General features: G+C 39.1%; 1 pseudogene; it reads right to left on the bottom strand.

Moving 5' to 3' along the window:
• Positions 1-3,871: 3,871 nt before the first annotated feature.
• On the bottom strand, positions 3,872-4,793 carry LOC138917728 (olfactory receptor 2W3-like; annotated as a pseudogene).
• Between the last annotated feature and the right edge of the window lie 6,801 nt (positions 4,794-11,594).

Raw genomic sequence — 11,594 nt, 5'->3', positions numbered from 1 at the left:
TGTGCATGATAGAAGTGGCATTTGTAGAAGAGGCATACATGGCTGTAGTAAAAAATAAAAAAGAAAAGACCTGATTAGAGCAGTATAAAGGGAGATTAACAAGAAGAAGAGAAAAGAAAGATAAGACAATAAATTAAACTTGGTGGCTGTTCAAGGAAGAGGAACGCACAGAGAATTAAGAGAGGAAGAAAAAGTGGCAGTTATCAAGCAATGATTGGAAGAGAAAATCATGCACCTAAAAGAAAGGACAATTCCATTCTGTTCTATTCTGCCTCACAGTTTGACACAATTTTAATCTTAATGTTTTAACATGATGTAGAAAAAATTACTGTGAAACCAAATGCACTGGAAATTAAGGAGATGACTTTTTCTAGGCTATTGCAATAGAGAGCTGTTCCTTAATGTGTGTCAAATGGCAAAAGTAAAACAGTTTAGTAATGAGTTTGATGCCCTTTTTTAATGGGAAAACAGTCCATAGATTGGGGGACCCCGGTGCCTCAGAAGCGGTGAAGTGCTCTTCCTAAGGTTGTTTGGGCAACAGCAAATTTCATAAAGCATTAGAGGCAACACTGCAGAAGCAGTGCACGATGGGCTGAGGTTGTATGTCTGACCTTATTTAGAAAGATCGAGGAACAATGAAACCAGAATGCAGGGCAGAGTGTGGTTGGCATTTGGGGATTGGCAGACTGGATGTACTGTGTTTCTGGTCGACAGAGCATTTACAGGAACAGCAAAGTTCGGTTTGCTGATATGGCACTCTGGGAAGAAATGGCTCCATCTTGGGTGAAGAAGTTTATTACAACAAGAGGAATATTTTGTAGAAAAGGAATAAGCCTGGGGATTTACAGAGAAGCCAAACAAGAGAGTTATGAGCCTGAGGAACAGGAGAGAGGGGCCTTATCTGAGTCATGTGGGGAAGAGTTATTCTTCAAAGTCAGCCCTTTCCTGGGGCACAAAAGTGTGGTGGAGATTTCTCACCTGTTGATTTTTTTGGGAGCCTAGGGCTCAGTAAAATCAACTTTTCTCTGGCTTAGACCCATTGAGTTGAGTTTCTTACCCAATTCCACAGCAACTGTCTTTATTGGTGACCCCACATCATAAGATGACCAGAGTTGTTAAAAACAAAACAGCAAGAGTCAATGGAGTCACTTATGCTGAGTCCCACATCACCAAAATGAGACAGCTTAGTTACAGCTTCAGCTTTCCCAGAAATGGAATCTTACACCAGACAATCAGAAATCACCTGATCAGCACCAGCTAGGTAATCTGCCTGAGAACCCCCTGCCAACCCTTGTAAGGAAATCAACCTTGCAATAACCAGCCTTCCTTTTCTTAGTATGACTTCCTGACTCCTTCTTCCTTCACCTATAAAACTGTTTCATTTTTTACATCTTGTCATAGCTTCTTTCAATCTGCTAGATAGAATCTTGCATGATTCATGAGTTACCGAATAAAGCCAATGCAGTCTTTAAAGTTTATTCTCTTGAGTTTTGTTCTTTAGCAGACCAAACACAGTAAAAATCCATCACCACTGTGCACACTAACTCCCTGTATTCACCAGAGTTATGGAACCCTCCTTTGTCCTCTCCAGGACTTTTTCCCAGTGGCAGGAATGCTGGCAAACTGTGACCTCAGAGACCATGGGGCTGCTCTGCTGATTCGCACAGGATGACTAGTAAGTTCTTTCCAAGAAGAAGATAAGCATGGAGAAGTCCTGGGAGCCCACCTCTAATTCTTTATTATATCTCCCTATTAGTTATTTCAGTACCAAGCTGGTATTTTGGAGTTTTATAAATCTTGGAAGTAAACCCTGACTGTCAGGCAGATAACTCTGTTTCTCCTATTCAGCACCAGCCCATCAGTGTCACTGTTTCTTAAAAACAGCAGTTTTGAGTATTTAGACCAGGGCCTCTTGAAGCATAGGAATCCCCCTTCCAGTAGACCCTGTTTTGCTTACACTTAAATTATCCCACAGGGCATGGTCCCCTTGAAGGTGAAGTGATGTGAGAGAGCGAGGAGGTTAGAAAAGGAAGGGGTGCAATACAGTCCGCCTTGGAAAAGAGGCTCTGCAGCCGAGGGGGCAGAAAATCAATATGATGGCAGAGGAATGAAGACCACACCACCCTGGCCTGGCTCTTCACATTATTTCCTCCCCATTTCATTTAGTCTATGAATCCAATCTTCACTTATTCCAGAATGTATCCAACCTCTGCATGCCTGCAATGAGAGTCATGGGCAATCTATTTCCAACATCCTTAAAGTAGGGTCTAAGGGCCAGCAGAGTCAGTGAGGGCATCACCTGGGAAGTGTGCAGAAATACAGAGTCTCTGACCCCTCCAAAGACCTACTGAATAAGAATATGCATTTTAATAATTATCCCAGATAATTAAGTTTTACATAACTGAGAGAAGCCCTTGGCAGGGTTCATGATGAGCTACTTCAAAATATGGCACTTTGGCATATTGACTATTTTGATCTAAAGACATGTGTAAACTAGCAGGTATGGGAAAGATTTTCTGACTTTCTTTTACAGCAGGTGGACAGACTTTCATGTGAAAGCTGCCCCCACACCTGCAGGGAAGGACCAACATTATTGTCAAGATGGAGGGATATGGAGCAGAACCTGGACAAACAGGCCCTGCTATGATTATCCAGTTTATCACATTTAGCTCATACCTCCTTTGTCCTATCATATTCCTCCACCACTGTCAACTCTTCATCAAATCCATCATAAAAATCATTTTTTTGCATCTTTAATATAAGGCCCCTGTGTCACATAAAATTTGAATTAAATAACTGTGCATGCTTTGCTCTGCTAATTTACATCAGTTAAAACTTCAAATCCATACAGGAACCTTACGAGGTTCCAGGGAACCATTTTCCTCCCATACACCCTGGTCTGGATTATTTAAGGAACAGAAGCCAGTCACGCTCTTTATCTCTAAAGAGGCTTTGACGCTACTCGTTAAACCCTTTTTGATTTTTGCTCTTTAGAAATTCATGTAGCAATAGAAACAGCAGGAAATGACAGTCACAGAACTTGGAGTAAACCTCTGGTTCAGTTCTATATGAGTGAGTGATTTAACCTCCAAGCCTCAAGTACCACATGTGTAAAATAGGGACAATGAAAATCATGGTCACCTCCCACAAACACAGAAAGTGTTATATGAATTATGAACACTTGACTCATAGCAGGAACTTAATAAACACTAGGTTCTTCTCATTAATAAAAAAAATACCTAGAAATAATTCTCTAAAGTTTAAATTACACATGCATCATTGTTGAGGTTAACGTCTTGGTTTATCAGAATCTTCATCAAACTTTATGGAAAATGTCAAATTTTGGGAACAAAGCTAGAAAAAAATTCCATAATTTAATTAAAGGCTTTTGATGGGAATTTAGGAAATAGAAATTAGCCAACTGTGCTGAATTCCCCTGTTTGATGGCTGTCAGCCAAGAGATGTGGTTGATTGTGATCATTCTGACTAAAGAACTCAGAAAGTTGTTAATGAATTGAAAACAAACAGCTACAGAAACAAAAGTCTGATGGAGAAAAGTAGTTTCATCCTTGGCACTCTGGTATACGCTATGGGAACTTATCTTTATAACCACACACTTATCTTGCTTTGTCCTTTGGGCCTGCTTTACAGATCATATAAAGGAGTTTTGGATGATGTGTGTTGTGCAGCTCACTCATCAGAACACTTAACATTGTAACTGAAACAGTCTTACTGTAGTCTGGGTAAAGATGTAAATTTGGAAGCCTAGGTCAAGCCCAGATCTGATCCAACAGCTCCAGATGCCATCTCTAGTCCCCGATGGAAGTGACAACCAGTTGGTGAGGCCCGTCTCTCCCCTTTGCCCTTACTTCTATCCTACCTCTCTGTCACCCAGCAGCAGCCTCCTCAGTGCCCCTTCACCTCTTTGTTTCTGAGGGTGTAGATCAGGGGGTTCAGCAGGGGGGTGATGATGTTGTAGAAGAGGGTGAGGAACTTGCCCTGGTCTTGGGAAGAGCTGTTCCCAGGTTGCGTGTACATGTAGATTATGTTTCCATAGAAAAGTGAGACCACGGTGAGATGGGAGCCAGAGATGCTGAAGGCCTTTTGCCTCCCTGACACTGAATTTGTAACACTGCCCTCACAATGTAGCCATAGGAGACCAGGATAAATACCAGAGGTGACAGCACAATGCTTACTTCTAGGATAAGGGCAATGCCCTAATGGCAGCTGTATTGACACAGGCCATCCTGATTAGAGTGGGCATGTAAACCAGGAAGTGGTCCACGTGGTGTTTCCCATAGTGTGGTAAGAGAAGTATGACTGGGGACAGGGCCAAGGATTTGGCCATCCCACAGCGCTGGGCCACCGACACCAAGGCCATGGATTCATGATCACCATGGAGTGAAGGGGCTTGCAGACTGCAACAAAGCTGTCATATGCCATGACAGCCAGGAGCAGACACTCCACACCACCCAGACCCAGGATTAGGAAGAGATGGATAGCACAGCCAGTGTAGCTGATGGTCTTGTCACCTCCTCTCAGGTTTGAGAGCAGCTGGGGGATGGAGCTGGTGGTAAAACTGAGGTCCAGGAAGGAGAGGTGGGTGAGGAAGAAATACATGGGAATGTGGGGGTGGAAGTCCAGCTGGGACACCAGGATGATGGTGCTATTGCCCACAAGGGTCAGGAGATATGCAATCAAGATGACCACAGAGAGGATCCTCTCCAGATTGGGTTATCAGAAAACCCCAAAAGGATGAAATTTCTCTGGATACTGTCATTGGTTCCATCCATCTCTAGTGCAACTGAAGAGAAACATTGATACTAATAATGCTGACAGTATATATAAGGGAGCACTTACTATGAGCCAGGTGTTCTATGCTGTTTACATTTACTTATTCATTTATCCCCAATCACAGTGATAAGAAGTGGCCACTCTTCTTATCGTTGTCTTACAGAAAAGGAAACTGAGGCATATATGTGTTAAGCAAATTATATTCTAGAAAGGAGCAGAACTGATTCTGAAGCCAGGAAATGAGGGTTAGAGTCTTCGCCCTTCACTGCTGGTACTGCCTCTAATTCCAATGACAGGAAAGATAAGTCCTGCTATGGCCCACCCACTGATTCTTCTCCAGACACGAGTTCCTACGCTCCTGCCAAAGCCTCGAGGCCCAAAGAGAGCTGCAGAATCACCCAGTAACAGTATTTAGGAAATATTCATTACATGGAGAATGCCCCCAAGACACACCTCATTCACTGGATCTTGATTCTTGAGGCAAAGCACTTAGTGAATAAACATTGCGTGAGGCAGTAGAACACGAAAGAAACAGCATCCACAGAAACATAATCTCGCTCCCTTTTGCTCACTTGGGTCGGGTATTGAAAAAATACAGTATTTTTTTCTTTTTTAGTACTATATTCTGCTTGAGGAAAAAATATCACAAGTCTTTGAGGCAGATAATAAAACTTTAATGCTGCAATTCACACATATGTGCAGAAACGTCTTAGAAATTGCAATTCCAAGAACGCCTGACATTCAAAGTAAAGCAAATCTGAGGACATAAACCATGAGTCTTAGAGAGGATACAGAGGAACGGATGCAGAACGTCTTGGACTATAGCCCCAATGTCCCTTGTTACAATCCCTTAGCTAATGGGTGCACTTAGGAGATCTTAGAAAACTCATTTACCTTTTTATAGTTTTCTCATCTAAAATGGTAAGAATCAAATGACCTTATTTGTTTTACAGATATGTTTTGAGATTTTTTTAATATGAAAGACAGTTGATAAGTATGAAAGTTTATATGTATGTTATATAAAGCTGTTTGTTATACAAACAGGAAATGGGAAAATAAGCCCATGAGAGTAGTCAGGGAAATTCTGAAAAAGAAAAAAAATGCAATTCTAATGAGGAGAAACTATCCTTAATATATATCCAAACATACTTTGTAAAATATAACAATTAAAACGCGATCATTGACCAGGCCTTTGAGTTGTGAGGAGTGTGGACCCCTAATTAACTCTATTCACCCCAACTAGTAATTCAAATATGTAAACATTAAAAAAATACAACTACAGTAAGAAAGAATAATAGTTGCTCTCTTTATTTGTTTTTCCTGGTTATCTTGGATTTAGTTAGATCTTGATAAGCAAGTTGCAATTCCCAAAAGCTTTGAAGCAAAATGTAGATAAATTTGCATATTTTTAAAAATGTCTATACTATAGGAAATACAACTAACAAAGACTAAGGAATAATGATTATACTAGAGAAATTCAATCAGCTTAATAATTTTTTCAAGAAATTAGCAAGAAAACGTAACAAAAAATAAGCAGTGATTTGAAGAAGCAGCTCACAGACAAAAGATTTACAAAAACATAACTTAAAAACATTACAGTATTCCCACTGATGATTAAGGATATAAATTTAGAATATAAATATAAAAATATTTGCTTTCCAGACAAGTAAGTATTTAAAAACGTGGTATATACAGAGCCTGAAAAAGTGTGGGGAAATGAGCCAATTGACTCTTAATAGGAAGTGAAGTTGGAATATTTTATCTTTGCAGAGATCTTAAAAAAATCATTAATTTAAAAAGCACATATATTTTGACATTGCATATGTTATTTTAACAAAAGAAACATTTGTCTTCCATAAAATTTAAAATTACATGTTTTTATGACCCACTAACTCTGCGTCTAGGAATCTTTCCTTCATTTATTAACCTGCAACATGTAATTATACCTCCTCAAGAATATTCATTATAGCCTTGATTAAAATGCATAACACTCAGAAACAATGTATATGTTTAAAATTATTGAAATTGCCGGAGTACAGCTCCAGCTGAATGCTTGTTCCTGAGGGATGGTTGGCATTGGCGCAATGAGGGAAATGAAGAGGACGTGAGACTTGGGTTGGTGTTAGCAAGTCCAACTTTACTGTGCACAAGTGTCGTTTTTAAATTTTTCAGGATTAGTACAGAAATAGCTCTACAAATATTCTCAGAGAGATAAGGAAGTACAAAGCAAGTCTGTCTTTACTGGCTTATACAGTGTTTTTATATCTTTTTTAGCAGGGGATAAATATAGCAGTGCAGATGTTCTTGCAGAGTAAACCACAAAGCATTCATTGATTAAGTATATACTTACAGGGAACAGAGTTAACTTTTAGGGAGGCAGAGGTTAACTATCTTTTCCTGCACAAAGGCAACTTCAGCAATTAAGAAAAGACTTCTATAATATTTTGCCAAACACATGTAGGGGAATAATATATTTTTCAATAACTAACACATAAGAAAATTCTACTTAACTACAGAGGAAGAAGTATATCTATGCTTATCAGGGAAACTGGAGGAAGAGCAAAACATCAACCAGAAGGAGGCAGCTGCTTTGATCCAAATACTCTCTTCAGTACGAACCCCTCATTAGGGAGAAAAATTCTCCCACTATCTATGTGCGTCGGGGGGAACTTGCCCCTTGCGATATTCTGAAGGCTTATGCAGGTGGTCACATATTTTTCTCAGTACCAACCCCGCGGGGGGAGCATGCTCTTTTCTCTAAAGCGACCATCTGGAAAATTACAGCATGAGTAGGAAAATGGGGTATAAGACAAAGGGAAGAAAAACAAGTTTTTAAAGTTCAGCATTGCTGGGGAAAGGCCGGCTCTTCATATTCTCGTGGAGGGGCGCCCTGCACCCCTCGGCTCTTCTTGATCAACTGGACCCTGTCAAACAGCTGATCAAATGCTGCCTCGACCCCCGGCAGAAATGACTTAATAAATAACTTTAAGTAGAAAAGAAAAACACTTGTAATTGAAATAAGTATATGTATGTGACTTCACCTGATTTTTTTCCAAAAATCCTATTAATTTCAAACAAGTGGAAGGCAAAATATAATGTATAGTGAGATTATATGTAGTGTGATCCCATTTTTTGGGTCACAAATTCTCTCTATGTGTGTATATTTATATTGAAATTGAAACAATGTCTGGAAGTGTACATTGAATTGTTAAAAAAACTCACTTCTGGAGATTGAGATGGGGTTTAAGGGAGATGTCCATTTTTGTATAATCCTTTAGTTATTAAATAACAGTTAATAATTGAACCATTATGAAATTTTAAAAATGCATATGCATGCATGTATACATACTATAATGTATTATTGAGAAAATTTCCCTATGAATGATTTTTAACCTGTTTATATGTCCTTTTAACTTTGTCATTCCTCTTTTACAGAGATAATGGTCCCATCCTTCTTAAAAATATTTTTTTTTTATTTAACAAACTGGAAAATGAATAAAAGTAGAAAAAAGTGCGGGAAGTTACGAAGGAAAACAGACTGAAGCAAATTTTCAACCACCATAATAAAGTCAGTGTTTCACAACAAACTGTGGCATCATTTCATGGTCCTAAAATTGTGAACCCTGTGAAATAAGAGAAAAGTGAAAATGAGGAGCTGAAAAAAAGCCAAACTCAGTGAAAAGCATGAGTTTGGCTTTCATGATAACTTGTGCTCCCACTTCCTTGTGAACTGTTTTTCTCAACTTTGATGTAGAGGGAAGAAAGTCTTCTTTACAGGAAGAATTGCAACAACTGAAAGAGAATATTCTTGTTAATACCTCCTGTCTTTCCAGCTCTTAACCAGGATACTGCCCTTTCCTCCTCTTGGAACAAGACAGGAGCACTTGCCTTGCCATCAGCCCTGCTGCTGACACACGCCTCTTTCCATGGAAGAAACAGATCTCTGACATGGAACATAGAGGGCCTTCACTTTCTGAATGGTTCTAAGGAGGGACACATATTTCCTCTCTTTAAACTGTGGAAGGAATATAATTTTATTTTCCCCTCTGTGTAGAGGTCCTTCTGAGCATACTGGTCCATTATTAACAGCTTCCCACTCTCTTCACCTTTCCACTTGCAGTTTACACTTGATAAGTACCTTCTACAGCCATGTGAGTATCTTCATATTTAACTTAACTGTTCACCTGTTCTTGCACATAGCAAATTTTACAGCACATCATGTGAATTAGTCACCACTTTCCTGGTGAGAGGAGAGATAGGGCAATATCCATTCTTTTATCTTTTATATGTGGACTCGGAGTAGCACCTCAAAGAATGAGTAATTTATTGCTAATGTGGCAGTCAAAGCCTTTCCTATCTTAGGGAAACATGTACTTTTCATCGTTCAAAGCTAGAAAACCTGAAAGATATTATCAAGTACTAAACTGGAGAGACCAGAGCTGTCCCCACACAAATGTGTGGTGACCGACGGAAAGCTCAGGAAATGAAACCAATGACTGACGACTCATAGTTTTTCAGGCATGATTTTGCATGGAATTGGAGATCGCAGAACATCTCACCAGCACAAAGGGAACTATTGCTTTGTAAAACGTTTGTTCAAAGTGTGTATTTGGGAGTCTATGTGCTGACAGTGTTCCACAGGTTAAAATATATGTTTCCCTCTGGGTCCTGATCAAACAATACGAACACTGTTGCCCCCAAATGCACCTGCTGCCTCAGAAATGCCCACACTCAAACCACAAGTAAACAAAATGAACTTCTTTCATTTCCTGGAGGATGAGTGGCCATATGGCTAAAGATTTTAGTTTATTTGCAAAGCATTGTTAGTCTTGAAGATGAAAGAGTTTAAAGCTCACAAGAAGTATGACAACAATTACAGAAGGTATGAAATGGGCTCAATGTTTTCAGGCCAAGGAGCAGGCCTAGATCACCCCAGTCACGAGCTAATACCTGCCCATCTGCCCCCAAGAGGCTGAGAATACCCTTTTCAATGCTATTTTTTTCCAAAATGAAACTCACATTTCTGATTGCATTTTCTTACATCTGTCTGACAAATCTCAGTCTCTTTTGACAAACGCCAGTCTCAAAGTCAAAATGCTTCTAGTTTGTGTTTCTTCATATTATGTATCCTCAGCACTTTTATATTTCATCTTTTAAATATCATTTGCATTGATAAATTTATTGTGTTAAAAGTAAATAGTACATGTCATGATGTGTGTGTTTGTGTGTAGATCTCTGTCTTGGTACGTCTGTCATCGTCCATAAACTTTCCAAGATCAAGGAAATATTTCCTCCTTTCCTTTTTTTTTCTTTTTCTTTGATGAACTCCATATGGCTTTTTATATTCAACAAGCCAACAGAAAAGTGCTGACTTCTGAGTTGAGCTTATAAATCTAGAAATCTACTCACCACCAGGTTACTTGTAAGCTACAAGGAATCATTAAAGATCAAAAGTCAGAGGGTGCAGCTTTAGCTGGAGGGACATGGTGAGAACGTGCAATGTCTTCTTTCCTCATGAGTGCACACAGGTGCTCCATCCAGGTACAATTCTAGATGTGGGAGGAAATGAAAGCCCCACTCCTGGGCTTGGCCCATTCCTCTATAAGTGTTATGGACCATGATATTTGTGCAGCATTATTCATGGAAGTGACAACATGATGCAACTCTCCCAAGGAAAGACTAGAGAGGGACCCTGATGGTGGTCTGGGTTCATCAACAGCTCCAAGCTCTGGGGAAACTTCTGTACCCATGGGCTCTAAGTACATACACTGAAGCTGCTGTAAGCATGCATCAAACTCTCCAATCTGCCATAGGGCACACACAGAAAATGAGGATCATGAGAATTCGTTCCTCGACATGAAAATAATTTACTACATCATGTTAAGTAAAATAGAGGACTCAATCTATTGTTGTTCTAAAGACATTAATACTGCTGATCATGTGCTCCTTTCCTCATTTCCAAGGATTCTCATGTGTCTAAGAAATAATTGACACGTAATCAGTCCCCTCCTACCTTGAACAGGAGCATGCTTTCTTTTTTTCTTAAATCTACTGAAGATAAGACAAAAGTAATTTTACATTTTTTAATTAAAAATTGTGTGAATTAGAAAGAAACCCATTGTCTTAGATAGCAGAAGAAATCCACAGGTACATCAATTAATAGAAAGTTTATTATTAACTTAAGGAGCTAAAAGTGTGAAGTGTTTCATTTATTTATTTTCATTTCCTTTGTTTTTGAATTTTAAAAGAAGATGTCAGCATAATTGAATTTATGCTTTAATTTCAAAAACTAACGAGGGGGAGGGGAGTGAAAAAGTAGAGCTTTTAGAAAGAGGTCAAGGTAAACAGTCTATCTACTCAATAGAGACTGGTATATGCATAGTATATTAAATATGATCCTCATGGTAACCACAAACCAGAAACCTATAAGCCGGAAAAAAGGGTAAGACAAAAGAAATCTAACATACTACTAAAGATAGCCATTGAACCACAAGGGAAGAGAGCAAGAGAAAAAGAAAGGAACTGAGAAGAACTACTAAAACACCCAAAAAAAGAAAAAGTGACAAAATGGCAATAAATGCATATTTATCAATAGCTGCTTTAAATGTCAATGGACTAAATGTTCCAATCAAATGCCATAGGGTGGCTAACTGGATGAAAAAACAAGATCCATGTATATGCTGCATACAAGAGACACACTTCAGACCTACAGACACTCACAAACTGAAAGTGAAAGAATGGAAAAAGATATTGTATGCAAATGGCAAAGAAAAGAAAGCAGGGGTAGCAATGCTTATATC

The sequence above is a fragment of the Equus caballus genome, chromosome 15 (assembly GCF_041296265.1).
Source record: "Equus caballus isolate H_3958 breed thoroughbred chromosome 15, TB-T2T, whole genome shotgun sequence".
Lineage (NCBI taxonomy): Eukaryota > Metazoa > Chordata > Mammalia > Perissodactyla > Equidae > Equus > Equus caballus.
Note: the sequence above shows the minus strand (reverse complement) of the source record. Positions and strands in the feature narration are given on the sequence as shown.